Source organism: Pseudonaja textilis, chromosome 5 (genome assembly GCF_049901715.1).
Source record: "Pseudonaja textilis isolate UNSWEBS1 chromosome 5, rPseTex1.2, whole genome shotgun sequence".
NCBI lineage: Eukaryota > Metazoa > Chordata > Lepidosauria > Squamata > Elapidae > Pseudonaja > Pseudonaja textilis.
The window spans coordinates 8266242-8294159 of record NC_141994.1 but is presented as its reverse complement, the minus strand read 5'-3'; positions in this window follow the sequence as shown (position 1 = coordinate 8294159).

Here is a 27918-nt window from a genome sequence, read left to right as displayed (position 1 = left end):
CACCTCTCTGTATTTCTAGACTACCAAAGCAAAAAAAAAAAAAATGTATTCTAAGAAAGATTCTCCAGAATTGCAATGAGGACCACCGCAAAATATCTCCCTTGACATCTGCTGAATTTCCTGTCTTGTCAGCATTTCCAAATAGTTCTCTTCCTCCTCCTCCTTGCTTTCTAGAATTTCTTTAGTGAGTGGTTGCAGATCTGCACATCATTCTGCTAAACAAATAACTCTCCCAACACTGTTCCTCAATACAATATTTACAAAGTCTGCACTACTATTAATCTTCTTATCACTCCTTATCACCCATCCCCTACCACTTGTGACTGTATGACTGTAACTTGTTTCTTGTATCCTTATGATTTTTATTGACTGTTTCCTAATATGATTTGATTGCTTATTGTACCTTATGACTATTACTTAGTGTTGTACCTTATGATTCTTGACTCTTGACAGATGTATCTTTTCTTTTATGTACACTGAGAGCATTTGCACCAAGACAAATTCCTTGTGTGTCCAATCACTTTTGGCCAATAAAGAATTCTATTCTATCTTAGCCTCTTTGGTACAGCATCTTCCTTTTCATTCTGTAAATCCATGATGACTCTATTTAAACCTTTCTTTGGACTTGAATTCATTAAGAAGTTCTTCGTGACTATTCCAGAGATAAGGAATTCTAGGCCTGAGCCTAATATGTCCTAGTAGACTGGTCAGTTGTTCCATAGAGCTTCAAGCAAGCTCCTTCTCCAAAGGTCCTTCTCCATTTTTGTGGCAAGAATAGTGGTCCAAACTGTGGGTGTTTTTGAGTAATTCTAGGAAATAGATGACACACATCCTGGATATTTGTTTAAATTTTATCTATTTTCATCTACCAACTGGTAGACTGGTCCTCAGATATTCGATATCCTCATGGGAGGATGAACAAATTGACAAAAGTTTTCTTTAGAATAAAAACACATGATCATTGTGTCTCTGATGTTAGTTTCAATTAATCCTAAACTCAGTGACATACATGTACATGAACAAATACACTTTCAAATAACACATAAAACTTTGTTGCTGAATTTTTTTTTCCATTATTGCCAAATGGAACTGAATATTCAATTTTATCCATGCCATTGTAGGACATAACAATAAAACTGATGTCTGGGAAAACAGTGCTGATATTTCTGTTATCCAAACACAACTGTTTTCAGTTATGATGGAATAAAAGTGTGCCTTTGGAACTGGGTATTGATGGATAATTAGCAAGGGCAACAAAGTAAATATTAATCTAAAACATAGCAGGAATTATGAAGCTGATCTAAGTAGATCCTTGGCATCCAAATCGAATTTAATTCTGCTTTTAACAAATGCAGTTATAGTGAGGAAATTCTTCTGTAGAACAGCTAGTTAATTTCTTCTTTTGACATCCAACAATTTAATTTTTAGCAGACTTAACACAATGCTAAAAATAGAAAATAGTATTTGTCCATTCTAAACAGGGTCTCTGATTTGTGTGTATGCTATGGAATAATCAATGTTGTGGAATAGAAAAGAAAGGGGGGGAAAGCTACAGTAGCGTAAGACCTGCTCCATCAGATGAAAAAGGTAAGATGAAAAAGGTTATGATATTTATAGCTTCAAGGGTAAGCATGACCTAATGCAGTGCGGTTGGCTCCAGATGTTACTATCTTACATAGCAAAATGTTACTTATACGACTGCACCTATACTTTTTCTAAATTAGCGTTTCTCAATCTTAGCAATTTTACATTGTGTAGATTTTAACTCCCAGAATACTGGAAGCTGAAATCCACACACCTTAAAAGTTGAGAAGATGGGGACACACAATCATTGAAAAGCTGACTTGTCATTTTAAAAATGCTAAGTTGTCGTTTCCCCACTTTAAAGCTTCCTTCGACAGACATACTGGATTTATAGTACTGCACAGGTAATCCTCGACTTTTCATTTAGTGACAGTTCAGAGTTACAATGGCACTGAAAAAAGTCACTTTTCACCCTTATGACTGTTGTAGCATCCCCATGGTCACATGATTTACATTCGGATGCTTGACAATCGACTCACATTTATGACAGTTGCAGTGTTCGGGGTGATGTGATCCCCTTTTGCAATCTTCTGACAAGCCAAGTCAATGGGGGAACCAGATTCAATTAATAAACATGTTACTAATTTAACAACCGTAGTGATTCACTTAACAAGTAGCAAAAAAAGTCATAAAATGGGGCAAAATTCACTGAACAAATGTCTTACTTAGCAACAGAAATTTGAGGCTCAATTGTGGTCATAAGTCAAGGGCTACTTGAACTGTAGTTTGTTCCTTCTAGATGATTTGCTTCAGGGGTGTCAAATTTACAGCGTCACGGCAGCATCACGTGACATATCAGGACTTTTTAAACCGGGTGTGGGCATTATCAGCGCATGATGCATCCAACCCGCGGGCCGGGAGTTTGACAGCCCTGATTTGCTTGTTCAGAGTTAATGGTGCAGGTTTTATTTGCTAAAACATATTCAAATACTGATAGCAAATAAAACCGATCCCATTTTAAAGTAAATAATTTTACTGTCCTCCTTCAGTTTATATGTCTTATATTATTTATTTCCCATCTTTTTACTCAACTAGTTAAAGTAGCTTGCATAATTTAAAAGTCACAATATCGTGTATAGCTACAGTGAAAAGCACTTGGAGTAGCTATATGTCTGCTTTCAGAAGCCAATAGTTTTTATTTTCACATTTTGTAATTATGATTTCTTTTGTTCAAACATTTTTTTTCAAAAAACAAAACAAAACCCAGATGTACTTATTATACTTCTTGAACAATGCAACACTAAAAAGAAAAGATTACTTTGAATTCTATATTATTATGAAATGGGTTCTATTTCAGGCATGCTTCTGAATTTTTACAATTACAAATTTTTTCCCACAAACTAAAAAAAAATGTGCATAACTTTTCTAAACTGTGTTCAGCTCTTCATCCAGAAATCCAAAACATCATGCAGGCCAGAGGGAGAGGAGGATTGTGTTGAGGAAAGGAATATAGCAGGGTAGAGTTGTGGTTTCCCATGGTGTAGAAGCAACTTTTGATCTGTGTAGAGATTTGTTGTTGTTATTGTTATATAGTGTTCTCAATTGAGTGTTGAGAAACTGACTATCACATTAATTAATACATCTAACAGAGATTGTAGAGAAATTATGTTGAATAGAGATAAACTCAGCATTGTTTCTTTATACATTGAGAACAGGATTCTTAGTAGCATGCAACCAATGTATGAATTACTGCTACTCACATTTCCAGTTATAGGCCACAGCTATATATGTCTAGGGCAGTGCTTCTCAACCCTGAGACCTTTAAGACATGTAGACTTCAACTCCCAGAATTCCCTGGCTATGGAATTCTCATGCTGGCTAGGGAATTCTGGGAGCTGATGTTCACACGTCTTAAAGTTCCAAGGGTTGAGAAAGACTGGTCCAGGGGGAATCCATTGGTATAACTGCAACAATGTCTTCTGGGTAAAGAAAGAAGGATCATTTCTTTGCCTATATTCTCACATCCCAAAACCAAATAAATCCCTGAAATTAAGAAGATAGACCTTTATTTATTTTGTTTGTTTATTTATATCCTGTCTACATTATAAACTCAAGGCAGTGAACGTACCTAATATTCTTTCCTCCTCTTCTAATTTTCCTCACAACAACATCCCGGTGAGATTAGTTCAGCCGAAAGAGAGTGACTGACCCAAGGTCACCAGTCAATTTTCATGGCTAGGGCATGACTCGAACTCACAATCTCCTGGTTTCCAGTCCAACATCTTAATCACTAAACAAAATTGGTTCTCATGTGAGCTTTACTTTTTCCTGCCCTTAGCTTATAGAATAAGAACAGCTATGAGGGACTATTCGGCCAACAAACGTGTGGATCATACAATGGAAAATAGGTCCAGAGTATATGCTGCACAAAAACTTATGAGACACCATATCTAGTAAGGATGTCACCACTGCGTTCCCATCTGTCCAAATAGGCACACTTCTTTTCTTTGTATGGTTTTGATTTTGCCTTCTATCTCAACTTGTCTGGGTTTTTTTGTTTGCTTGTTTGAAAACAATTTGGTGTTCTCCTTGACTGCAAGGCAATATCAGTTGCCCCTATGAACCCCATTCTATCTAAACCATAAGGAGTTTGCTATGAATCAGACATAAAGGACATCAGAGACTATTGTTATTAATTATCCTGAGACATGCATGATTCAATTTCTGATTCCAGGGTATGGTCTTTCACACACTTGAAATTTGCCACTATATAATGTTGTTACTATTGGATGCCCAAGAAGGATCCTGGGCTTGGCAACGAACAAAAGGTGAAGACAAGAAGGTTTGGAGAGCTCTTCTTGAAGGACCTGATGCCTTGAATAGATGTCTGGTGATTATGTGGGCAACCTAAATGTACACTGACTTCTTCTTTATGGAATCCATGTTCAGGAATGATGATTAAGGTACTGATTCAGTATATTCTCAAGCTTCTCTCTGTGTATTTTAATAGTGGATATCACTCAAGCTAAAACTATGTCTCCTATATGGTTTGAAGACCCAAATATTTATCATATACATTTTTGCAATTTTTAATTGTATACTCTCCTTACATTGCTGCCTCTATCATAAACTTCACTTTGCTTTGATGCTATCAGTGTTTTATACCTCTGATGACTTCATCTCAGTTCTTTATATTGAGCCCACTAGCTTTCTCTGTACTTTATTATTCTTTCCAAAGTAAATGTTCTGCTGGTCTAAGCATCTGTGAAAACATACAAGCCAGATGCTACAGCTGTTTGCTATCAGTCTGGAAACCACTTTTCATTCAATCAGTGTATGCCATATGGCTCCTGCATTTATATTTTCACTCATCTAAAATGTAAGTATGATGTACACATGCAAGTATACAGATATCAGGAGTAGAATAACAGTTGAACAACTATAAGGCTCAAAGACAAAGAACATGCAGGAAAATAACAAGTAGGGCATCCAACACCTGTGAAAACCATAGATGAATAAAAGAACCAACTAAATTGAATGTTTATCAATATTATTGGATCCAAAAAATGCACCAGATTAACAATAAGTAAAAGTACTGATCTTTGCATGCAACATACACAAACAGGCATGCTAAGAATAATGTTATTACCCAAATCATGACATTATTTTCTGTAGAAAAACACAAGGTCAATTTCAGGATCCATGTTGAAAGTCATTTGTTAAATTCAAGTTTATTTGCTTTAAATCCTTATGCATTGTGTCTAGCATTGCAGTCTGAATCTGGATATGTAATGAGGACACACAATAGATTGCCTCAGGTGCCATATAGTATGTCCTGCTGCTATTATTATCCTGTGAAATGTAACTTTATTCATGTCAAGGGTGGCTCATGAGATATTTGTGAAGTGTTGTTACATTACCTCCTCTACCCAGGTATTCTCTTATCATGAATATCTTTGTTTTTCAGATTTCCTCTGAGCCCTGAAAGCATTCAAAACAATCTCAGTAGCAACATATATTAACTTCAAGTGGATGGATTCTTCCAATAGTTTCAGGGAAAAATAAGCAGATAGTCCTAAGCACAAACTGGATCCAAACACTTATCTGATTCAAAATGCCATTCTCCTTGTAAATTCAACATATAAACATAAACATAAAGCAAGGGCTCTATGTTCAGAATTTCATTCTGGGGTTGCATCACATATTACTGGGCATGACCAGATTGAACATATTTTTCTCTGGCATCTTCTTTTTTCCACTTTCCACTCCTCCTTCCTCTTTTTTCTCTTCCTACCCTATAACAGAGTCTGCACTTCCAATTAACAGGGGAAAAACCTGTTGAAGCTTCAGTCTCACCCCTTTGATTAGCAAGCCACAAATATTACTTAATAGGCATTTTGATTTTGTTTCATTTTTACCAGGATGGGTTGTTGTTTCACAAAATAGGTAAAACTTTATACTCAATGTCGTGGATTTTGCTTTTTAAATGTGTTCATTGAATTGCCCCTAACTTACAGTATTGTCATTATGGAATGAAGTAAAAGAAAGCAGTTCAATGATTTTAAAACCAAATTCCTTTACATTCTGTCTTTAGTGGAGCAAAGAGAAAAATAGAATGATGGGCAGCAAGGTCAGTGGACTCAATTACAGTTGCAGTGAACTGGACACTTGAAAGAATATGCTAGAGATAGTTTCTTCTTCTTCTTCTTCTTTTTCTTCAGCGTTTGTCTCGCGCTCGGGCGAGGTCCGCTAATGTCCTTGAGTACTGCTTCCACACCTCTCTGTCTGCCACGTGTGTCGGGTCTGCCTTCGCGATCTCTAGATCGGCCTTGATCGTGTCCATCCAGCGTTGTTTAGGTCTACCACGCGGTCTCGCTCCTCCGACAGTCACCTTCATTACAGATTTGATGATGGATTCTTCCTTGGCGCGGCTCACGTGGCCGAACCATCGTAGCCAGGACTGCCTCATGACCGTGGGGATGGGCACGACGTTGAACCGTCTACGCACTTCTTCGTTCCTGACGCGATCGAGTAGGGTGAGGCCTATCGAACATCGGAGCATTCGCATCTCCATTATCTGGAGTCTGCTTTCGACTTCTTTGGTCGTCGGCCAGCACTCTGCGCCGTATATGGCCACGGGCGCACCACAGAGTTATAGATTTTCGCCTTCAGGCGCACGGCATCTTCTTGTCACAGAGGACGCCCGTGACGGACTTCCATTTGCCCCACGCTGCATTGATCCTGGCTGCCACCTCAGTTTGTAGTAGGCCTTCTTCCCCAAGAGTAGTTCCCAGGTACTTGAAGGTGGAGGCGCGCGGTAGCTCCTGCCCGTTCACGTGGATGGAGCCTGTCATTTCATTGTCAGTGGTCAGGTATTCGGACTTCTTTAGGTTCAGCCGGAGCCCGAACTGCTCGAGGCGGTCGTGCCACTGTTGGACTCGGTGCTCGAGTTCAGCCTTGCACAGGTTGGCCAGGAACACATCATCGGCGTAGAGCAGCGTCCATGGGGCGGGCGTGTACAGGTCGTGTGTAATTGTGTCCATCACCAGAATGAACAGCAGTGGTGAGAGAGCAGAGCCCTGGTGTACGCCGACGGTAATATTAAACTCCTCTGATATCCCAGCTGCCACTTTTACACGGCTTTTGTGACATCTGTATAGGAGTTGGACCCATTGTACGAGCAGCTCAGGCACGCCGTGGTCTCGCAGTGCGTACCAGATGAGATCGTGCGGGACTCGGTCGAAGGCCTTTTCCAAGTCTAGGAAGGCGGTGTGGAGCGGGATTTTCTTCTCTCTGTGAGCCTCCATCAGCATCCGCACACCGAAGATGGCGTCGGTGGTGCCGCAGTTCTTGATGAATCCAGCCTGGTTGACGCTGATGTCGACGGTGTCCCGAATGCGCTTATCAAGGACGCGTTCAAAGATCTTCATAGTGTGTGACAGTAACCTGACCGGTCTGTAGTTGGAGCAGTCCGCTGGGCTGCCCTTTCCCTTCCAGATCGGAACAGTGGTGCTGCGGTACCAGTCGTGTGGCACTTTTCCCGTGGAGACGATGTTGTTGAACAGCTCGCACAGCCACAATGCCGAGCCCGGTAGTGCCTTTTTCCAGAAGTCGGCAGGGATGTCGTCTGGTCCTGTTGCCTTACCGTTTTTCATGGCCTTGATGGTGTCGGCGACCTCGCTGGCATAAATGCCTGAGACTGGGCCTTCAACTGGGTCACCTCGCGGGGTTCGTGGGTGTGGAACTCCTCGGTGGAGATCTTCTCGAAGTATTGCCGCCACCTCTCCGCAGCGCTCTCTGGGGTTGACGATCAAATTTCCCCTTTCGTCGTTGATCCCATGAAACTGGTCAATGTCCAGGGTCTTCCTGTGTCTGCTTTTGGCTAGGCGGTAGATCTCATTCTCGCCTTCTCGCGTGTTCAGCTTCTCGTAGATGTCATCGTAGTGGGAGCTTCTGGCTGTCGCTACTGCTTTCTTGGCTGCCTTTTTGGCCGCCTTGTATTCATGCAGAGCTTCTCGCTGGTCTTGTCCTGAAGAAAGGCCTTGTAGAGCCGTTTCTTCAGGTGTACGGCATCTTGTACTTCCGGTGTCCAGAGCCATGTATCTCGTTCGATGCGTCTCCGTCCTGGCTTGGTGCAACCAAGCTGTTGGCAGCCGGCAGTGTGAACAGTGCTCTTCAGCATGGACCACGCTTCCTGTGGCCCGTCGACCATCTGCGGGAACTGCTCCGGTTTGATGAGGGGTCCCGCCATCTTCTTCTGGTTCCACCACTTGATTCGTGGCTGGTCTGCATTTCTTTTGTCAATCCTGGTCTTGGGCTTGCTGATCCTGATCTTCGCCATCAGCGGCCTGTGCTGACTGCTCGATTCGCACGGGTACGCCTTGGCGTTGAGCACGTTTTTAGCGGCTCTTCGTCGTACGATGATGTAGTCGATCTGTGTGTGGTGGCTCCCGTTTCTGCTATGGTAGGTGAGGAGTTGAGATTCTCGCCTAATGAAGCAGGTATTCGTGATGGTCATATCATGGGAGTCGGCAAAGTCCAGGATCCTCTGGCCATTCTCATTCGTATCGCCTGTGCCGTGCCCACCGTGGCACTGGTGTCCATTTTTGTCCCGCCCTACATGACCATTCAGGTCGCCCGAGATGATGATGTCGTCTTCGTGTGGGATCTGCCTGAGTTGGATGTCGAGCAGTTCCCAGAAGGTATCCTTCTCCTCCTCGTGACATCCGGTCTGAGGGGCGTAGGCGGACAAGATGTGTGGCGCTGCCTCTCGGTCGCTACGACGATTATCATCAGTCGTTCTGTGAGGCGCTTAACTTCTGCGACGGAACTTTGCCAGCTTGGACTGACAACCACAGCTACACCGCCGCGGTTTTCCTTACAGCTGGTGTATATGATCTTGTAGCCGTCTATAGTCGTAGCCTTGTTGCCCTTCCAGCGAGTTTCCTGGAGGCAGCAGATGTCCAGCTTCCTGTCCCGCATGGCCCTGACGATCTCGGTCGAGCGTCCAGTCAGCGAATCCACGTTCCAGGTGGCCACCTTGAGCGTCTGGCAGTCCTCTGTTCCCCGCTTGCGTTTTTTCACACGGCCGTGCTTTCCGCGTGGACCATTTCGTTGATTTTTGGCGCAGGCCAATGGTCTCCTGCGCCCGTCGGTTCCCCCGAACGCGGTAGCATTGGACGTGTGTTTTGTAGTGGACGTTTCCATCATGTTGATGCGGCATTTGAGTACTCCAGCCGGCCTGTCGCGTGGGCCTGTCGTCGGAGGGTCTGCTCTCAGTTACGGTCAGCGTTTGACGGCTTCGCGCATCCAGGGGACACCACTTGGAGGTGGCAGACCGCTCGTCCCCCATGCTAGAGATAACAACAATGCCTTCAATTCATGCTAGAGATAGTTTCTTATAGAAAATCTATCAATGTGGTTGCTAGGAATTGAAAATATTTTGATGGCATATCATTGTTGTCGTCATCACCTCTCACACAAGATGTTGGGATTTTAAGAAGCTTTGAAGTTTGGTGATAAGCAAGACTCCTATTGAATATTAAATTTAATGAACATTAAAGAAAACAAACCACGTTATGTGAACAACTTAATTTCTGAAAAAAGGCTTTAATGCTAAATAACTTGAAAGGAAAGAGATGACCAGCCACAGATGAATGAACACAATTATTCAGTGATGAATACACTGTTGGAAGCCCTGGAAAACCAGATTGGGGAAAGACTGTCATAGAGAAAAATATAGGCTGGAGGAATAATGAAGCTTCTTTTCAAATAAATCAGAGATTAATGTCATGGATAGAGGGCAAGCAAGGTTAATCCATTTATCATATCCTTTTAAGAAAGAACAATCTTTAAACCAATCAACAATATGTGGCAGCTGCAAAGCATAACTTCTGGAATGGGTAATATGAAACAGTGAGTAAATCAATAAACACAACTTTACTCTCATGTTCCTTCCATGATCCACAGGATGTTGTCCTGGGACAAGAAACTGTATGGTGATTGAAAGCATTAGTTTCATTGTGGGCAGGCAAACCTGTCACTTTCTGAATATCAGACTCCTTGACCTTTTCTGAGATATTTTAGTGCATTAGCAAACACCAAAAGATAACACTTTTTTAAAAAAAAAAATCAGATTTTTGGACAAGCTGGGGCTGTCTGACTATCTAGCATCATCAACCTCTAAACTATGTATCAGATGTGCTTCTTAGGAAGTTTTGAATTATGGAACTGAAGTCTCAAATCCCACTTCTGAGTGACATTAAAAAGTGCTCTGAATTGCATGAAGAGTTTGTGCCAAATTAGAGCATGGATCCATTGATAAATATATGAACCAAGTTTTAATTGTCCTCCACACGACTCTGCTACATTAATTTGCTCCAGAACTTTCTATAAATAACACCCAGAAAGATATGCTGAGAATGATAGAACAGATCAAAGTAATTCTAATAGTTCAAAGGGAATTTAGGAATTTTGTTACTTCCATTCACAATGGCATAGTTTTCCTTAAGGGGTTAATGTTTTCCACCTTCATGAATGACTTTTAATTAAATGCATCCATAACCAGACTTTGGTGATGACACATCTTGTTACAAATGCAATCCATCAATTTACAGCAAAGGCTGTAGTCATTCTGTCATTTACCACAAACAGAAACTATCTCAACTCTGCATCAGAGTAGATAGGTGACAATCTGTTTGGGATTATGGAATGAACATTGATATGGAGGGTTTATCTGCACTGTTGTAATCAATTACCATACATTGATGTTACCTAGTTAATATTGCACCTTTGGCCTCTCTAGTGTAATATTTCCAACCTCTGCAACAGACAATTTTTTTAAACACTTCCTCAGACACACTTAACTAATCCTACTATAGTTCTTGCATTTCTCTTTTTGCTTTTAAAGAATAATGTAATTCATCCACTTGTGATGTGCAGATGTAGTCTTCACTCAAACATTAAACATATTACATACCACTCCATAAGCAAATAATGTCCATATTTTATATTTATATTTCAGACTTACCTTCTTCTCTGTGTACACTGTATATAACGTCTTTCATCCTCAATTTTTTAGCAGTCACTCTCTTATATGCATATCATTCTACCAAGCATTTTTTCATATTTCCCAATAGCATTGCTCAATAGCACAGTAATAAAATTCTTTTCATTATATGAAAGCACATCTTATTTAATTCCTTCTTCCTAGAGATCATGTATTTATTCTCTCCTAATGGGAGGATTGTGTGGCTTACTGAAAAGTGTCAGCAACATAGACCTGGTGACGTGCCACATTGGTGTTGACCCATCAAGGAGCCCTGGTGGCAAGAGGGATTGACGCCGGTGGGCTGGGACTTCCTGTGAGAGAGTGAGATGAAGCAGGAGCTCATGGCAGAAAGAATCCCAAATTAGATCTCACACTGGATCTCATAAGGTCAGTTGGTGAAAGCAAGTCTTAGCAATACAATGATTATGTTCTAATGGTTCTTAAAGAGAGCAAAGAGATTCACACACTTAACAGGGTGACATGGAGGAAGGAGTGCAAATTCCTAAAGACATCTGGGAGAAGAAATTACACTACCAACTTGTTTCCAATTTGCACAGATTCCTCCTCAGTTCATGACATCCTGGCAGGCAGCAGTATGTAGGACATTTGACATCCTACCTACCAGTGCTTTATACCAATGCTAGTCAGACTTATGACAGGATTGTACAGGATGTGGAATACGTGAGAGTCTATAATCACATTCAGCAAATACAGATAGAATCTTTGAAATACTTTCCCATTTAATATAAGGACGTCAGCAATGGATGGAAAGGCCACCATGCCTGCCTTTCCTTATCTTCTTTCCATATAACAGTGCCATTTTATTTTTCCCCAAGAAATTATTTTCTAGTTGTATTTTCATAGTAAATATAAACAGCCAAAGAATTTTATTTTCATGAATCAAAGTTTGGATACATTTACATAGATACGATTTAAAAAGTAATTGTTATGTCCTGAGAACTATAGGAGTTCTCACTCAGGTCCACTCACTTTGAGTGGGCGTTCTTCCCCTTTTCCTCATTGGTTGGTTCTCCCCAGCAGCCAGCTATAAAAGCAGGCTGCGGGGTCCAACCAGTCGCTGATTGCTGCGAGCCAGTTCCAGGCTTGGCAAGCACGGTCAGCCCTTTATTATTTAATAAAGTATCGTTGCACTCATGCTCTGGTTCAGCCTCTCATTGCTCAAACTTAACACTGGCGACGAGGATGGGATGGCTACCAGTAGCACCATGCAACCGCTGAGTCACTAGCCGCCGATCCGCAGCCCAGAGAGAGCGATCGGCCGGCGATAAGGGAACGCTGATCCGCAGCCAGAGAGAGCGGTCAGAATCGAAAGTTAGAAGCGCCTGTAGCCGCTTGTTAGCCCAGCTACAGGGAAAGTGAAGCGCTGCGAGCCGCAGCCGCTCTGTATCAGGCGCGAAATTCAAACGGTTGTCATTTGAATTTCAAACCATAAAAGGTACAGCACAGCACCGTAGCCAGTCACTGACACCCACTCAGGCGCGAAACCAAACGCCATCAACGGCTAACAGTCTAACGTGGTTAACCCAGAGAGAAAGAGAGGATTTAAAACAGCCTCTCCCGAGCTGAAAGCACTTGCCCACCACGGGCTCTAAAACATTGTCTGCTGCCCCAGAGAGATTTTTTCCTCAGGTTATTCAACCGGTTCCAGCACCATGAGTTCCAATCCAGTCTTCCCGGCGTTTAAACCAGACGAGGAGAAGTGGGAATCGTATAAGAACCGCTTCAATCATTATATCAATGCAGTTGGCCTGGCGGATGCGGGGGAGCATCGGAAAAAATCGTATTTCCTAATCTACTGCGGGGCCACCGTCTACGATACGACCGCAGCGCCGTGGCCCCTCGTGAGTTGAAAACGCCCGTGGTCAGAGTTACTTGAAATGCTCACTAACCACTATTCCCCCAGGCCCTCACAGATTGCCAGAAGATTCACCTTCCGTATGAGGAAGCAATCGAGCAAGGAGACCATAAATCAATATATGGCCGCTCTCAGAACAGCAGCACTGCATTGTGGGTTTGGAACCTACCTGGAGGACATGCTCCTCGATCAATTAGTCTGCGGGGTCAAGGACCTCCACCTGCAAAGGCGACTCCTCGCAAAGAAAGACCTCAACCTCGCGCAAGCAGTCGAGGAAGCCTTGGCAGCCGAGTTGGCAACAACATCAGCCACCGAAATCCAGGGCCCTAGCGCCAAGCTGACATCACTCCCAGTCCACTCCGAGGAGGTGGTAACAGAGGAACCCATAAATGACGAAAACGAAGTCCACCGCCTATCCAATGACAGACGGCCGCAGGTAGGAGCCAGACAAGAAAACAGCGGTCCTCCCAAGCACATCACCCTGTGCCTAGCCTGTGGGGGATCTCATCAGAGGGCTACCTGCAAGTTTAAAGGAGCCACCTGCAATAACTGCCATAAAAGGGGACACATCGCGAGAGTCTGCCAAGCCTCCCAAAGCGCAGCACAAAGGCACCCTCCCTCGCACTCGGGACCACAGAGGCAAGTACTGAACTGTTGCACGCACCACCTTGCCAAACACACGTGCCACACTGTTAGTAAAATTTCTCTCTCCGTTTCCCTAGAAGGTAAACCGTGCCGCATGGAGGTTGACACAGGGTCAGCGCTCTCAATTATCTTGTGGAACACCCTTAAGAGGCTCCAACCAAGCCTATCCACTAGCCGGCTCCAGAGATGCCAGTTTGGCCTGAAGGACTACCAGGGGAAGACCATTCCTGTAATCGGCAGAGGCAAGTTCCTTGTCAGTTTTAGAGCTTTTAAAGGCCACCTACCTCTAGTGGTAGTTAACGGCAATCTACCCACCTTATTGGGGCTCGATTGGTTTCCCCATCTCGGCCTAGGGCTAACAGGAGTCCATGCTGTCTCAACCTCAGACACTGACTCCTTATTCGCTGATTACTCAGACGTATTCAGCGAAGAGCTGGGGTGTTATAAGGGTACCCCCATCTCATTCTCGGTTGACCCCCAAGCAGTCCCAATCAGACTAAAACCGCGTAGGGTCCCATTCGCTATTCGGCCAAAACTAGATGCAGAATTGGATAAACTACTAAAACAAGGGGTCATTGAGCCAACAGATTTCGCCAAGTGGGAGACGCCCATTGTCACACCCCTCAAAAAAGACGGTAGCCTGAGAATTTGCTCGGACTACAAGACGACAATCAATAAATTTCTGCAAGTTAGCGCTTATCCTGTGCCCGTCATCCAACACTTATTACACACATTCGAACCAGGCACCATTTTTGCTAAATTGGACATGTCTCAAGCATATCAGCAGTTCCCTGTAGATAACCAAACAGCGGAACTCCAGACAATTGTCACTCACAGGGGTGCCTTCCGATGCAAGCGTCTCCAATTTGGCGTAAGTGTGGCCCCGGGTATTTTTCAATCCCTCATGGAGCGGATTTTGCAGGGCCTCCCTGGTGTAGTACCCTACTTCGATGACATCTTAGTCTCGGCCAGGGACAGACCCCAACTCTTCCAAAGAGTTCGAGCTGTGTTAGAGAGGTTCAGACAGCATGGCCTCAAGTTAAAAAAAGAAAAATGTACCATTGCCACTAGACAGGTGGACTTTCTGGGTTATAAAATTGACGCCTCTGGCATTCATCCCCTGGAGTCCAAGGTTAAGGCAATCCACGAGGCGCCCACTCCAACCTCCAAAACAGAACTGCAGGCGTTCTTGGGGCTATTGAACTTTTACGCATCCTTTTTGCCCCATAAAGCATCAGTAGCTGAACCCCTACACAGATTACTGGATAAAAAGTCACCATGGCACTGGGGGGACAAGGAAGACCATGCCTTTAACGCCGTCAAATCACTAATCACGTCAGAGGCGGTACTCATTCAATTCGACCCTAGCCTCCCTTTAGTACTGGCAGCTGACGCCTCCCCTTTTGGAATCGGGGCGGTACTAAGTCACAGGCTTCCCAACGGCGCCGAAGCTCCCATCGCCTTTTTCTCAAGGACGCTCTCTACCACGGAGCGCAATTATAGCCAGATTGATAAGGAAGCCCTAGCAGCTGTTGCAGCCGTGAAAAAATTTCACGAATTCCTTTTCAGCCATTTTTTCGAGCTGGTCACTGACCACAAACCCCTCCTGGATCTCCTAGCGGGGGACAAGCAAACCCCTCAAGTCCTCTCCCCTAGGATGACAAGGTGGACTCTCTTCCTAGCAGCCTACTCCTACAGACTGGTACACCGCCCGGGCAAAACACTGTCCCACGCTGACGCCCTCAGTCGCTGCCCCTTGCCGGCCCCGGCTGAAGACCCCGCTCCTGTCCACGCTATTTTCGAAATTACCCAGTTGGACCTACCCATCACGGCCATGGACATTGCTGCTAAAACCAACACAGACCGAACACTCGCCCAGGTGCTCGACTGGGTGAGGAGGGGGTGGCTGGGTGGCAATGTTGATAACAAATTCACACCTTTTAAGACTCGCATGCAGGAACTGTCAAGTCTGCAGGGCTGTCTACTATGGGGCACTCGAGTGGTCATCCCGGCCTCACTACGTACCCAAGTTCTGGAAGCGTTGCACGAGGGACACCCTGGCATCGTGAGAATGAAAGAGTTAGCACGCAGCTACGTGTGGTGGCCGGGTCTAGACGAGGACATTGTCAATTGGGTAAGTTCCTGCAACATTTGCCAGGAATCCCGTCCTGCTCCCCCCATTGCCACCCCTTCTAGATGGGAAAACGCCAGCGCCCCGTGGTCTAGAATCCACATCGACCTAGCGGGCCCTCTGCATGGGAGGATGTTCCTGGTGGTCGTGGACGCTTACTCCAAGTGGATTGACGTAGCACAGCTATCCACGACCACCACACTAGCAATCACCAACGTGTTGACACGCCTGTTCGTTACGCACGGGCTACCCGACTCCATCGTCTCCGATAATGGCCCACAGTTCGCATCGACTGAGTTCAGCCGCTTCGCTGCCAACCTGGGTATCCGCCACATTTTCACAGCCCCATTTCACCCTGCCAGTAACGGGCTGGCTGAAAGGGCCGTCAGGACCACCAAAGAAGCCCTGGCAAGGTTCAACAAAGATGACTGGCACCACAAATTCTCGCGGTTTCTGATGAGCCAGCACTCAACTCCTTGTTCAGTCACCAATAAGTCCCCAGCTGAGCTCCTGATGGGCAGGCGCCTGAGGACTGTATTGGACAGACTACACCCACAATACTGCCCTGACTCCCCTCGCTTCCTCATCGGGGTTAGACATTTTATCTTACAGGAGCCAGTTTTCGTGAGGAACTTCGCTGGAGACCCCCTGTGGATCCCGGGCGAGATCGTAGCCATCACCGGGCCGCGATCATATCGGGTCAGACTGGAGGATGGCCGCGTCTGGAGAAGGCACATAGACCAACTGCGCAGACGCCTCAGCACCATCGCCAGCAGGGACCCAGTGACTCTAGACGAAGGAAGGTTTCATCCTCAGCCTCACATCCACATCACGCCCGGCGATCAGCTCACACCTTCAACCGGTTCAGAAGGCCCGAACACTGACAGCGGCGCCCAGACAGTTGACCAGCCCGATCCAGCCTGCGAGAGCACATTCCCAGAGAGCAACCCCACGAGCCCAGGGCAGGCCCAAACCGAGGGGCACATTGGGGACACTTTGCCGACTCTGCCTACCCAGGCAGACCCCGGACGGACAGACAATGTTCCAGAACTACGCCGTTCCGGGCGCCAACATAAACCTCCTGCCTACCTCAAAGACTATGCATGTTCGCATCTGGGGGGAAGGGGTGTTATGTCCTGAGAACTATAGGAGTTCTCACTCAGGTCCACTCACTTTGAGTGGGCGTTCTTCCCCTTTTCCTCATTGGTTGGTTCTCCCCAGCAGCCAGCTATAAAAGCAGGCTGCGGGGTCCAACCAGTCGCTGATTGCTGCGAGCCAGTTCCAGGCTTGGCAAGCACGGTCAGCCCTTTATTATTTAATAAAGTATCGTTGCACTCATGCTCTGGTTCAGCCTCTCATTGCTCAAACTTAACAGTAATAATCTTGATATTTGCTCTTAATAACAGGCAAAATTACCCTGATACCATTTCACAGTGCCCCCTCCCCTTCTTTTTTGCATAATTTAATAATCTGGATGACAATCTGTCCCTGTGTTTTATAATCATCCTTATAAATAGCTGTTGCCAAATTCTTCAGAACATGATCTAGGCATTAATAATTAATATACCCAAAGCTAAGCAACAGAAACATCAATAAACATTCTTCCTTAAGCCATTTTAAAAGAATCTACTAGAGATGTCATTCCCTCTTTTTCCTGTCTTTCAATACATTCACTCTTCACTTCAATACATTTCTCATTCACTCTTCTATAAAATGCTACAGGAAAATTTCTTATATGATATTTGTGACATTTGTGACATTCTAGCCTTTGTGTTTCTCACAATGAAATTGTGTATCCTCATCCAGGTCCCAGTGGTCTGTACATTTCATTCTGATAATGCATCTAGATATCTCTTCTGGCAACTGCTGAGTACCAGGACTTGGACAACTCCTAAAACCAATATTTTGTATACTCATCTAAAAGTGCAATGCTCTATAATTCAATTCCCAGTACAGGGTTAGAAAGCCATAGGACAATATTTGACTACCTGTATCTGAACAAAGGTGAAACCAGTCACGTGGGGCCTCCTGGTAATCAAAGTAGCTGAAAATATCCCTCACAATATACATTGTGTAAAAGTAGAGAGAGCAGCTAGTTTGGAGTAGTGATTAATGTACCAGGTTAGAAACTGGAAGATTGTGAGTTCTAGTCCTACTTCGGGCACAAAGCCAGCTGGGTGACCTAGGCCAGTCAATCTCTCAGCCATAGAAAGAAAGTAATGTCAAACCACTTTTGAAAAACCTTGCCAAGAAAACTGCAGGGCAACTGTCTCTCAGGAATCAATACTGACTCAAAGAGAGAGAGAGAGAGAGAGAGAGAGAGAATGTGTGAGAGTTGGGTAAAACTTTCATATATGGAAGCGTAAAACTGAAGTCTGGCCTCTGAATGTTTAAGGTATGGTAGAATATATCTATATCTATATCTATATCTATATCTATATCTATATATCTATATCTATATATCTATATCTATATCTATCTATCTATCTATATATATCATCTATATCTATATCTATCCATATCCATATCCATATCCATATCCATCCATCCATCCATCCATCCATCCATCCATCCATCCATCCATCTATCTATCTATCTATCTATCTATCTATCTATCTATCCATCCATCCATCCATCTATCTATCTATCTATTCTGCCACATATATATACGGTATTCAGCTTTGTTCGGGTATTTTCCCATGTCATTATAGTTGTGCTTTTAAAGTTGTAGCAACGTTTCGGCAGAATCTCATCTGCCATCATCAGGCTTCTGTATAGTGTTCATCTGTGATATATAAAGGTAACATTTAGGAGGTAGATATTTGTTTCGCAATTCCAGTTTTAAAACATTAAGAATTTTCCTTTTATCTCATTTTTCCCAGCATTCTTGTTCCAATTAGATTAATTGCGTGAGCCATTATACCTTAGCTTCCAGGAGGCAGATCAATGTAATAGAAAATAAGGAAAATGATAGAAAATATTGCTTGGTAGATGTTGCATCTCCTAATTATATAGCTTGCCATAGTGACAGGAAGAAAATATCATATTATTTTCCTAGCTTCTTACTACCAAGTAAGAGTATCCTCTTATTTATACATTTAGCTGAGATAGTTAGGAAAACCTGGTTTATAACAAGGACTGCTGTTTTCAAGGTAGAATTTCTCTGTGGGCTGGATCTAAACAAGCTGCACTATCTTAATTTTTTTCTACCAGTGGAGAGACATATCTCTGTGACTTATTCTACTGCATTTTAATAGAATATATTCTATTAAAGAATTTCTTGCCCTTGAGTGATAGCAAATTGGGAGGGCTTTAAACTTTTCAGATCCATAGCCTTTCCAACCATGATTCCTGACCATTGTCCAACATTCTGTTTCTCTCAATAGCAACAGTGGTGGGATTCAAAATTTTTTTACTACTGGTTCTGTGGGTGTGGCTTGGTGGGCACGGCAGGGGAAGGATACTGTAAAATCCCCGTTCTCTCCCCACCCCACTAACCTGTTTTCCAGCTCCGTTCTCCTGTGCAGGGCAACAAAAGAAGACCCAGCCGATCAGTTGGGACTTAGGAGGCAGAGAATAGATGGGGGTGGGGCCAGTCAGAAGAGTTATTCCAAACTAGTCAAAATTTCTGCTGCTGGTTCTCTGAACTACTCAAAATTTCCGCTATCAGTTCTACAGAACTGGTTAGAACCTGCTGAATACCACCTCTGAATAGCAGGCTTCTTATATTGGGTATGTGATATAAAGACCAAGTCTGGATTTCCCCCTTCCAATGAGAGTGGTCCTCAAATGGCCCTAAAACTAAGTGCTGCCCCAAGTGTTCGAAAACTGCCAGCTAGACTGGAAGGAAGGGTTAAACAAGAGCCTAGCTTGACTTCTTCCATGATCCATTAAACCTTATCTGGTTATTGCCAGGGGAAGGCAAGCAGTCAGGAGGTTCTTGTAAGATGGTAAACAATAGGTGGTAAACAATAAAGTTACTGACTTTTGATACTCACAAGTCATCTGATTGCTTGTACCTGAAACTGAGAATCTTGGGATTTCATCTCACATTGGTCTATAATCTAATTTAACAGAACGTGTTGATTATGATAAATAGTTTCAATGCAATTTTAAATTTTCCACAATTTCTGAGAATAATGCTGTTTTTGAACTATTGTGGGAAATAAGAACATGAATATTGATAGATGCCTGGAGTTTATTTATTTATTTTGATTTTGGCGCCACCCAACTCCAGAACCTAGGAGAACAGCCAGATTTTTAAGGCCTTCCTGAATGCCATCAAGGTGGGAGCTCTCTGGATCTCAGGGAAGACCCTATTCAGAGCACATATGCCATGAAAGAGAATGTGCACTTCCGGATCACCAAAAGATGACACTCTTTGATCAGCTATTACCATTCAGGCATTTGGTGCTGTCATAGTAACAGAACCATCAATGGAAGTTTTCCCAATGTATCTTCAAATCTTTAAGCATCTCTCAGTTTATCTACCTACCCATTAACATACCCCATTCCTCCATCTGATACATTGAAACTTTTCTAGCAATATCAGCATTTAATTATTTGCTTTCACCCCACCCCCCCCCCCATTATGGATGTCTTTCTAATTTAAGCAAAATATTTTATTAGATTCAGTCATGCATGATTGATTTCCCTAAATAATATTTTATTTTTTGTGAAGTGATCCAAAACAAATGCCTTGTTGGCATGCCAGAAGGGCTTTGGGGAGTAAATTTCACTCAGTCTCCTGACATTTTTAGTCCATCATAAAGCTGTCATTTTATTGCATACTTCAAAAACAAATATTAGTATAGTGTAAATTCCCTGTTGAGAAATGGGGAGGTCTACAGAACCAATAGTAGAGATGCAATTATCCATTGCTGAGCTATTAATCAAGATTATAGATTTTGATGCAACACAACTCTCTGGCAGCATAAAATGAATAGAAATATCTGGATTCTTTTGAGACGTTACTTGTGATTATTCTACTTTGGTGCCCTTTAGGATTAAATTATACTTTTTAATGAGTTAGTCTTGCCTTGCAATCAGACTTGGGGTCTTTCAAAACTTGCCTTGCAATCAGACTAAAATTGCCTCAAATTATCGAACCATGGATCTCTGGCAAAATTGGAAATTCAATCCAAAATTATTAGGTTTTCAGATGGATGGGTCATCTCCTAAATCCTAGAGTTGTGGATTATTAACAGGAATTAAAACAAAAAAAGACAAAAGACAGAGAAATTTATCTCTTATAATACTAGAGCCAGAGTTACCTGTACCCAGAGGAACTAAACGTTAAGAGAATCAGGACTTGTAAGTAAGGAATAATTTTTCAAACTATGGAATTTGTCATCATAGGATATAGTGACAACTATCAAATTGACAACTACCAGAGTCTTATCTAGAAGAACTCTTGTGTTGATTTTAGGATGTGATGGCCCAGGAGCATTCCTTTTCCACAAAGGTCATGCAAAATGGGAGACACCAATATAGTGATTCCTTCTACTTAGATGACTGTTTTCTGAAGGTGGTACTGGATGACTCTTCGGCCTTAGTGTAATTGGATTATGGCTCTCTTTTATTCCATATTCTCTTAAACTTCTACACAAAACTGCTGGGGGAAATTATCTGAGGATATGGGCTGAGGAGTCATCAATACATACAGTACATGATGCCCTCTATTGTCTACTGCTCCTTTTCGTATAATGGTTGAGGACTTGGTGTTCTGAACCAGTACTCAGATGAGGTAATGCCTTGGATCAGTGCCAATAAATGGGGACTCAATCCAGATAAAATGCTGTTTGTTGGTAATGCATCTGTCCAGTTGAGTGGTGCCCCACTTATCCCTGGAGGAGTCATACTCAACCTAAAGGAGCCACTTTACAGACCCAGGTACCTTGAAGACATAAAGTGCCCTTTAAAGGGGTTGGCTGATTTAATGATTGTGGCCTTAGTTGGATAGAAACAGCCTCACACGTTCTTCATATTGGTAACATTCTGGTTGGATTATATGCTTTATGTGGAAAATTAAGCTCAGGAACGAGTGGCCAGTCTGTTTACTGTAGCTTATTGATGGAGTTTCTTACTGGAGATTATTATTAATAGCTTATTGCTATTATGTCAGTTCTTTGCCATCTACACTGGTAGGTAGTCTTTTATTGACTAAATTTAGTTATTGAATTGTTATTACTTTTATTGTCAGAGTACAATTTGTATACAATGAGATTGGCTAAATAAAGTTCTGTTTTTTATGTTTAAAACCATACATAACTTAATACCAGGTTACCCAAAAGAGTGCCCTCTCCTTGTGTGTACCTTCCCAACCTTTAAGATCATCCAGCAAGGCCTTTTCCAGGTCCCCTCACCAAAGGAAGCAAGGTGAGCCTTTATGAGGGTGGTGACACCCCATTTAGTTACTCCAGAGAGACTTAATTTGTGCCCACATTAGCATTATTTCAGTGCCAAGTGAAGATGTTTTCATTTTCCTAGGGTTTCTTTAAGCTGCCTTTTCACTGTATTTTAAAGGTATTTGAATGACCACTTTGCATCTGCCTACTTCATATGGTGTTTTAATTTAGCATTTTGTTTTACATTCAAATAGTATTTTTTTTTCACTGTGCTTTATTCTTAAACCAGTCAGAGATTTGACTGGCACATTAAGTGCCAGATAAAAACACTTTTATTTTCCCAGGCTTTATAATTGAGTTTTCACTGTTTTTTTAATTAATTTAATTCTTTAATTAATTTTTGAATGACTTGCACTATTTCTCCCTAATATACATTTTTTAAATTTGTTTTTAGTGTAAATTATTAATTAGTTAACAGATTAATTAAGAGTTGGAAGGGACCTTGTAGTTCATTTAGTCCAACCCCACATCCAAGCAGGGGGCCCTACACCATTTCTGACAGATGGCAGTCTAGTCTCTTCTTGAAAGCCTCCAGTGATGAAGTTCCTACAACTTCTGAAGGCAAGCTGTTTCATTGGTTGATTATGTTTTGGTTCAGATGACATTTTAATCTGTTTAATTATAAACTGCCCAGAAAGTTTTGGCTATTGGACAGTTACAAATTTTAACAAGCAAATGTTATAATAACATAAATAAAGTCTATTTTTGTTTTGTTTAGTTTTTATTATGTCTTGTATTTTATTTTATTGAACTTGGCTAATGAGTATTATAATGCTGTTTCAAACATCATATCATGCAATTCCTGTAGATCATGTTTCTCAACCTTGGCAACTTTAAGATATATGGACTTCAGCTCCCAGATTTCCTTGTCTAGCATGCTGGGTTGGGGAATTCTGGGAGCTAAAATCCACTTTTCTTAAAGTTGCCAAGACTGAGAAATGCTGCTATAGGGAAATGTTTGACTAACTTCTGTATGGATTCGTCTAGTTCACTTATCAGTTTAGCATATTTAGCAGAGCATGCAAAATTAAGTAAAACCAAGCTCATCATGAATATCTAGTTTTAAGTCCAAAGGAATATGTCAAGTTTATTAGGGAGTTACATGCTCTGGAGAAAGTCTCTGAATATTTTTTGCTCTTGTCATTATCATAATGAACAAAGGCAAAGGAAAAAGGATGTTAACTATTTTTTCTATAGGAGGTGGGCTAAGAATATCAATGTTTCCGCTCAAGGAAAAGAAGAGCAGAAACAAAGAACAGAACAAAGTCTATCCACCTTGTTCACTATCTTTGTTTGTAATGCTTATGCTGGTCAATTGGACAAAAGGTGCAATGTGTTTATATTCTGAAACTGTATCTCCAACAATTCCTTTCCAATCATCTGAATTTTTAATCGGTTTTGAAAGGAATCAGAATAGCAGAATTGGAAGGGAGTTGAAGTCCACAAGGCTTAAAGTTGCCAAAATTGGAGACCCCTGTTCTAGTCCAACCCCTGATCAGGCAGGACACTATACCACTTCAGACAAATGGTTGCCATATCTCTTCTTAAAAACCTCCAGGGTTTTTAATATCCACAACTTCTGGAAATGAGTTGTTCCACTAACTAACTATTCTAATTCTGGGGAAATTTCTCCTTAGTTCTGGGTTGCTTCTCTCCTTTATTAGTTTCTATCCATTGCTTCTTGTCTAGCCATCTGTTGTTTGGAAAATAGGTCAAGCTTCTTTTCTTTGGGGCAGCCCCTCAAGTATTGGAGACAGCCAATGCCTCATGCTAGATGGGGAATTCTGAGAGTTGAAGGCTACACATCTTAAATTGTCAAGATTAAGAAACACTGATGTAGAAGAATACAGACACTGTTTGTACTTTCAGCAGATAATTTATTTTCTTGTGAATTGTGAATGTCAAGAAACTTGTACTATCAACATTCTCAAGGGAAATAAACAAACAAAAATTGCCAGATTCTGATCTATGACCATAGCCAACTTTAAGTAACTAAACAATTTAGTATACTTTACTTCATTTCCATTATTTTTTGCTAAGCATTTAGAAATTGAAGTTATTCTCATCCAATTGTGTTTCAGCGATCTGTTGTTATTTAGAACCAAGACTCCTCAATATTTATCTGTTTATATTGTTTCTATTCACTGTGAAAAGGCCTTATCTGGCCAGACTTCTCTGGGCCAGCGTTGGGCCAAATTAATGTTTGGATTGCAGATTTTCAGAGAATACCTGGGCATAGATCTGAGTGAGATTTTTAAAGCATCCTGGAATAAGGCAACTGCTGCTCTCGCCAAGGAACTGTCCATGAAGTCACCAAGCATTCAGGTTGATTTGAGGAAAGCTACCTTTGATGAGATTTGTCAATCAAGGATGATTATAATTATTTTGACCAAAACACTAGAAGGTAAAAATGATGTCTGGAATGTTTGTATCCCACAAATTAAAATCAGTTCATACCACCTACTCATTGTTAGCATTCAGCTTTCTCCCCCATCCCTCCTGATCCAGGCTGAGGTTCAGCTTTAAGAGACCTCTGTAGGAAAAAAATTTGTAGCTATGGAAACCACCTAAAACATCTCTCAACATGTAAGTACAGAGATTTTAGGTAGAAAACTTGAAAGGCAAATATTTAAGATAATGGAACACAAGACATTTTAATGAAATATGGGTGCTCTTTACTGAGATTGCACTATTCATATTATAAGGAATGAGAGAAATTTCCACCCTCAGCTGTAGTCCTATAAATATTTAAGAATTGAAAGAGCCCCTTTGGATTAGACCAGCATTGAGTATCAGAATCACATAGCAACCAGTCAGATACATCGGAAAATTCACATGCAGGACAGAAGGGAAAAGATCCACAGTCAGTGTATAGACACCCAAAATTGTAAACCATTTATACCTCTATCCTTAATCATTTTATCCCCTTTTAAAAATTATTTCCATAAGATGCCTCAGTCACAAATAATGGGCATCATGGTTGACTCTTAAATTCTCTGTTATCAGGTAAGCCAGATATATTTTCTCCCTTCATAAAATCGCAATAATCAGAGTGCCAGTAATGGCTCAATAACATCTACCTAAAAGCCACATACAACAGGCACCATATAAATACCACACAGAACAGCCCAAAGTACAGGTGAAACTCGAAAAATCAGAATATCATGCAAAAGTTCATTTATTTCAGTAATGCAACTTAAAAGGTGAACCTAATATATGAGATAGACTCATTACATGCAAAGCAAGATAGTTCAAGCTATGATGTGTCATAATTGAGATGATTATGGCTTACAGCTCATGAAAACCCCAAATCCACAATCTCAGAAAATTAGAATATTACATGCAATCAATAAAACAAGGATTGTACATAGAATGTTCTGAGTCTGTAGATTTGGGTTTTCATGAGCTATAAGCCATAATCATCACAATTATGACAAATCACAGCTTGAACTATCTTGCTTTGCATGTAATGAGTCTATCTCATAGATTAGTTTCACCTTTTAAGGTGCATTACTGAAATAAATGAACTTTTACGTGATATTCTAATTTTTCAAGTTTCACCTGTATACACTCTTCTAGAGAGAAATTCGCTGAGGATGGCTTCCAGCATGCTCAGAAGACTAAAGCTCCGATCGCGAGGACCGACCCAGAGTGGATCCTGCAATATCTACCTGTATTACTGTTTAAGATTTGTGTTATGTTGATATTCTAATGTTAATTTGGGCTGTTTACAGATTTTAACAACCAAGCCACTACAAAGAAAAAAAAATTAACAACTGTTCAGGGGGATTGTTTTGGATCGACTGTTCTTGAAAATATGAAGTAATATCATTTGTGAGCACTGTTAATACAATACAAGAGAGAGGGAAAGAAGCTCACTGCATTTATGATGATTATTTGTATAAACCTGTTATTATATGAATGATGTTATATGTGTCATTAGCATAACAACACAATTATGCAAATAGAGAAGATTGCTGTGAATAACTCAGACTTAACAGCTGTTTGGGGAAAACGCATTTGGGTTGAACTTTTATCCATTTCATTTGAAGTTTGTCACGTAGGAAACTATTGAATTGAAACTTCATTGTATTGATTATTTTCTACAAATTCTGCTAGAGTCAAGCTTTAGTTACATATACCTTGAATTCCTCTTACCTTAATTGGTTCTAAACTTTATAGTGCTGCAAAGGAATTGCTGTTGCCCATTAAACATTTTGGCTGTCCTTTTTTGATGCCTTCTTCACCTCAACCCTTCTTGATCACAAAGGTGATAACAGCAGTGAACAGATTTATTTCTTGTGAGCATTCACATACTTCAGCTATAATATTATCCTACAACAGTTACTTCTGAATCGTTCTCCTTACTTTCTATGTGATGAGGATTAAGATTTATTGCTTCTTGCCTCATCCAATTTTGGGGGAAATTTTCTTAACTGATATCTAACTTCTGAACTAACAGAGGTCAGCAGGAATCTGACCTTAATAGGACTTGGCTCGTTTATATTGATTGGAAAAAAAGGTGAATCAGGGTTAATTTGGTGCTCTAATTTTAGCTCATTTTTGTTTCAGGCATGTGTAGCTTTTGGAGGGCTTTTATTTTTAACCTTTAAGTACTATTTTTGCTAACTGTGCAATTGTGATGCCTTCAGCTTCTTAATCATCCTATTTTAAATGCTTCTATGGTCTACTCCTTATTTACTTAGGTAACAGGCTTTTTAGTTTGTATTGCTTTATTTACAGTCTCACAATAATTCTTGGGTTAGGATTTGGGTTTTGTTCTACCGATTATGGACAATTTTGCAGCTTTCAGTTTTTCCGCAAAGCTTCATTGGCTTTGATATTAGACTCAACTGGGGGAAAGGCACTGGGACAATGGTGGGATTCAATTTTTTTTACTACTGGTTCTGTGGGTGTGTCTTGGTGGGTGTGGCAGGGGAAGGATACTGTAAAATCTCCAGTCAGAGGTGGGATTTGCCGGGTCTCCAAATTATTCAAAATTTCCACTACTGGTTCTCCAGAACTGGTCAGAACCTGGTAGGTACCACCTCTGCACTGGGAATAGTACAGGTCTGTTTGCTAAGACATTAGCAAAATATATTGTACTCTATGAAGGAGTAATAAAATAAATTAAAATAAATTGAAAGGAAATGACTATTTTCTCATATTCATTCTAAAGGCTCACTATGTCATACATCCCTTTCAAGGAAAAAAAATCTTCCAATTAAATAATGTGCCACCACAGTTTCACTTAAATAAACACCTTTTTACCATATATCAGTAAAAAAAAATGGATGTGATGTATGTTAAAACATAGGGAACCAATGTCATGTGCATCCTTCTGTATCTGGAATGTTGAATTAGATTAATTACTGAGTTTAGTAATATTTTTTGTGCTTTAATTGAAATGCATTATGGTAGTTGAAGCAATTTACAGCCTTTGTGAAATAAAGACTGTAAATTGCTTTAAAAATCAAACATGAATTATAATTCGAGTGCTAAAAATATTACAAATTTAATAAGAAATCATTCTCATAGCAACGACCCAACCAAGTAAACCAATGTTCCACTATGCAAATTGGACTTGTATCTAAGAAAATAGCATCCAAATAGCAATATAATTACCAATAAAACAAATACTTTTTTTGAAGCATAGTTCTATTAAAATACAATTTTGACCCAAATATTGTCAGGTGAAAATGTCATTTTAAACTAGAAATTAGTAAATTTTTATATTGCACTGCATTTTTTAAAGTCAAAACAGATTTTCTTTTAAAAATCTACA